The sequence below is a fragment of the Cherax quadricarinatus genome, chromosome 8 (genome assembly GCF_038502225.1).
Source record: "Cherax quadricarinatus isolate ZL_2023a chromosome 8, ASM3850222v1, whole genome shotgun sequence".
Lineage (NCBI taxonomy): Eukaryota > Metazoa > Arthropoda > Malacostraca > Decapoda > Parastacidae > Cherax > Cherax quadricarinatus.
The window spans coordinates 32,207,226-32,212,225 of record NC_091299.1 but is presented as its reverse complement, the minus strand read 5'-3'; positions in this window follow the sequence as shown (position 1 = coordinate 32,212,225).

Genomic DNA, 5,000 nt, shown 5'->3' with positions numbered 1-5,000 from the left:
GTCTGTGTGTGTCTGTGTGTGTGTGTGTGTATGTGTGTGTGTATGTGTGTGTGTGTATGTGTGTGTGTGTGTGTGTATGTGTGTGTGTGTGTGTGTGTGTGTGTGTGTGTGTGTGTGTGTGTGTGTGTGTGTGTGTGTGTGTGTGTGTGTGTGTACTCACCTAGTTGTACTCACCTAGTTGAGGTTGCAGGGGTCGAGTCCAAGCTCCTGGCCCCGCCTCTTCACTGGTCGCTACTAGGTCACTCTCCCTGAACCATGAGCTTTATCGTACCTCTGCTTAAAGCTATGTATGGATCCTGCCTCCACTACATCGCTTCCCAAACTATTCCACTTCCTGACTACTCTGTGGCTGAAGAAATACTTCCTAACATCCCTTTGATTCATCTGTGTCTTCAGCTTCCAACTGTGTCCCCGTGTTGCTGTGTCCAGTCTCTGAAACATCCTGTCTTTGTCCACCTTGTCAATTCCTCTCAGTATTTTGTAAGTCGTTATCATGTCCCCCCTATCTCTCCTGTCCTCCAGTGTCGTCAGGTTGATTTCCCTTAACCTCTCCTCATAGGACATACCTCTTAACTCTGGGACTAGTCTTGTTGCAAACCTTTGCACTTTCTCTAGTTTCTTTACATGCTTGGCTAGGTGTGGGTTCCAAACTGGTGCCGCATACTCTAATATGGGCCTAACGTACACGGTGTACAGGGTCCTGAACGATTCCTTATTAAGATGTCGGAATGCTGTTCTGAGGTTTGCCAGGCGCCCATATGCTGCGGCAGTTATGTTGAGTGATGTTTGTAGTCTCTGGCCCCCTAGACTGTACTCCGTCTGCCGTCTTCTTTGCCCTTCCCCAATCCTCATGACTTTGCACTTGGTGGGATTGAACTCCAGGAGCCAGTTGCTGGACCAGGTCTGCAGCCTGTCCAGATCCCTTCGTAGTTCTGCCTGGTCTTCGATCGAATGAACTCTTCTCATCAACTTCACGTCATCTGCAAACAGGGACACCTCGGAGTTTATTCCTTCCGTCATGTCGTTCACAAATACCAGAAACAGCACTGGTCCTAGGACTGACCCCTGTGGGACCCCGCTGGTCACAGGTGCCCACTCTGACACCTCGCCACGTACCATTACTCGCTGCTGTCTTCCTGACAAGTATTCCCTGATCCTTTGCAGTGCCTTCCCTGTTATCCCTGCTTGGTCCTCCAGTTTTTGCACAAACCTCTTGTGTGGTACTGTGTCAAAAGCCTTCTTGCAGTCCAAGAAAATGCAATCCACCCACCCCTCTCTCTCTTGTCTTACTGCTGTCACCATGTCATAGAACTCCAGTAGGTTTGTGACACAGGATTTCCCGTCTCTGAAACCATGTTGGCTGCTGGTGATGAGATCATTCCTTTCTAGATGTTCCACCACTCTTCTCCTGACAATCTTCTCCATGATTTTGCATGCTATACATGTCAGTGACACTGGTCTGTAGTTTAGTGCTTGATGTCTGTCTCCTTTTTTAAATATTGGGACCACATTTGCTGTCTTCCATGCCTCAGGCAATCTTCTTGTTTCGATAGATGTATTGAATATTGTTGTTAGGGGTACACATAGCGCCTCTGCTCCCTCTCTCAGGACCCATGGAGAGATGTTATCTGGCCCCATTGCCTTTGAGGTATCTAGCTCACTCAGAAGCCTCTTCACTTCTTCCTCGGTTGTGTGCACTGTGTCCAGCACATGGTGGTGTACATGGTGCACATGGTGGTGTGTGTGTGTGTGTGTGTGTACTCACCTAATTGTACTCACCTAATTGTGGTTGCAGGGGTCGAGACTCAGCTCCTGGCCCCGCCTCTTCACTGATCGCTACTGGATCCTCTCTCTCTCTGCTTCCTGAGCTTTGTCATACCTCTTCTTAAAACTATGTATGGTTCCTGCCTCCACTACTTCACTTGCTAGGCTATTCCACTTGCTGACAACTCTATGACTGAAGAAATACTTCCTAACGTCCCTGTGACTCGTCTGAGTCTTCAGCTTCCAGTTGTGACCCCTTGTCCCTGTGTCCCCTCTCTGGAACATCCTATCTCTGTCCACCTTGTCTATTCCCCGCAGTATCTTGTATGTCGTTATCATGTCTCCCCTGACCCTTCTGTCCTCCAGTGTCGTCAGTCCGATTTCCCTTAACCTTTCCTCGTACGACATTCCCTTGAGCTCTGGGACTAGCCTTGTTGCAAACCTTTGTACTTTCTCTAACTTCTTGACGTGCTTGACCAGGTGTGGGTTCCAGACTGGTGCTGCATACTCCAGTATGGGCCTAACATACACAGTGTACAGTGTCTTGAACGATTCCTTATTAAGGTATCGGAACGCTATTCTCAGGTTTGCCAGGCGCCCGTATGCTGCAGCGGTTATTTGGTTGATGTGTGCCTCCGGTGATGTGCTCGGTGTTATGGTCACCCCAAGGTCTTTCTCCCTGAGTGAGGTCTGTAGTCTTTGTCCACCTAGCCTATACTCTGTCTGCGGTCTTCTTTGCCCCTCCCCAATCTTCATGACTTTGCATTTGGCTGGATTGAATTCGAGAAGCCAGTTACTGGACCACATGTCCAGCCTCTCCAGGTCTCTTTGCAGTCCTGCCTCATCCTCGTCCGATTTAATTATTCTCATCAACTTCACGTCATCTGCGAACAGGGACACTTCAGAGTCTATTCCTTCCATCATGTCGTTCACATATATCAAAAATAGCACTGGTCCTAGAACTGACCCCTGTGGGACCCCGCTCGTAACAGGCGCCCACTGTGATACCTCTTCACGTACCATGACTCGTTGCTGCCTCCCTGTCAGGTATTCCCTTATCCATTGCCGTGCCCTTCCTTTTACGTGTGCCTGATCCTCAAGCTTCTGCACTAATCTCTTGTGGGGAACTGTGTCAAAGGCCTTCCTGCAGTCTAGGAAAACGCAATCTACCCAACCCTCTCTCTCGTGTCTTACTTCTGTTACCTTGTCATAAAACTCCAGGAGGTTTGTGATACAAGATTTGCCTTCCATGAACCCATGCTGGTTTTCATTTATAATCTTGTTCCTTTCCAGGTGTTCGACCACTCTCCTCCTGATAATCTTCTCCATGACCTTGCACACGATACATGTCAGAGACACAGGTCTGTAGTTTAGTGCCTCGTTTCTGTTTCCTTTCTTAAATATGGGGACTACATTAGCTGTCTTCCATTTCTCAGGTAGTTGCCCAGTTTCAAGGGATGTGTTGAAGATTGTGGTTAGAGGCACACACAGCATCTCTGCTCCTTCTCTAAGGACCCATGGGGAGATGTTGTCCGGTCCCATCGCCTTTGAGGTGTCAAGGTCACTTAAGAGCTTCTTCACCTCCTCCTCAGTTGTTCGTATGTCATCCAACACTTGTTGGTATATTCCCTCTTGATGTTCCCTTCTGTTCTGTCTTCCCACAGCCCTTCCTGTCTCTACTGTAAAAACTTCCTTGAATCTCCTGTTCAGCTCCTCACATACCTCCTGATCATTTCTTGTGAGTTCTCCACCTTCTGTCCTTAATCTGATCACCTGGTCTTTGACTGTTGTCTTCCTCCTGATGTGGCTATACAACAGTTTCGGGTCAGTCTTGATTCTCGATGCTATGTCATTTTCATACTGTCGCTGGGCCTCCCTCCTTACCTGTGCGTACTCATTCCTGGCTCTGCGACTGATCTCCCTATTTTCGTGTGTTCTCTGCCTTCTGTACTTTTTCCATTCTCTATTGCACTTTGTTTTTGCCTCCTTACACCGTCGGGTGAACCAGGGGCTTGTTCTGGTCTTCCCGTTGTTACTGTTGCCCTTGGGAATGAACCTTTCCACTGCCTCCTTGCATTTTGTTGCTACATATTCCATCATTTCATTTACTGGCTTTCCTGCCAGTTCTCTGTCCCACTGGACCTCCCGCAGGAAGTTCTTCAACCCTATGTAGTCCCCTCTTTTATAGTCAGGTTTTTCCCATTCTACTCCTGTTATTCTCTCCACTTGCAGCTCTACTATGTATTCAAAGCACAGAACCACGTGGTCGCTAGCTCCTAGGGGACGCTCATACTTGATGTCCTCAATGTCTGAGCTGCCCAGGGTGAACACAAGGTCCAATCTTGCTGGTTCATCCTCCCCTCTCACTCTGGTAGTGTCCTTAACATGTTGGTGCATGAGGTTTTCCAGCACCACTTCCAACATCCTGGCTCTCCATGTTTCGGGACCCCCATGTGGCTCCAGGTTTTCCCAGTCAATCTCCCTGTGGTTGAAATCCCCCATAACCAGCAACTTTGCTCTGCTGGAGTGAGCTCTTCTTGCCACCTCAGCAAGTGTGTCCACCATTGCTCTGTTGCTCTCTTCATATTCCTCTCTTGGCCTCCTGCAGTTCTGTGGTGGATTATACATCACTGCAATGACCACTTTGTGTTCCCCCGACTGAAGTGTACCTGCTATGTAGTCTCTTTCTCCCGTCTCATCTATTCCTTCCATTTTCTCGAATTTCCATCTGTTTTTTACGAGCAGAGCAACCCCACCTCCCCCCCTGCCCCTTCTATCTTTCCTCATGATCTGGTATCCTGGTGGGAAGATTGCATCTGTTATTGTCTCCATGAGTTTTGTTTCTGTAACTGCTATGATGTCTGGGGACTTCTCATTGATTCTTTCTTGCCATTCCTCATGTTTATTCGTTAATACATCTGCATTTGTGTACCAAACCTTCAACTTCTGTTATAATACTGTAACTGTGGTGCGGGGGGTGGAAACAGAGGGATCGGTGTGTGATGGTTGGTTTGGATTGTTCAGTTGCCTTGGGGGTGTCGTGGCTGGAGTCCTTCTGCAGGTGTTTCTGGGGGGTGCGCTTGTCCTTCCATGTGTAGCAGTTGTGTGTGTGTGTGTGTGTGTGTGTGTATGTGTGTGTGTGTGTGTGTGTGTGTGTGTGTGTGTGTGTGTATGTGTGTGTGTGTGTGTATGTGTGTATGTGTGTGTGTGTGTGTGTGTGTGTGTGTGTGTGTGTG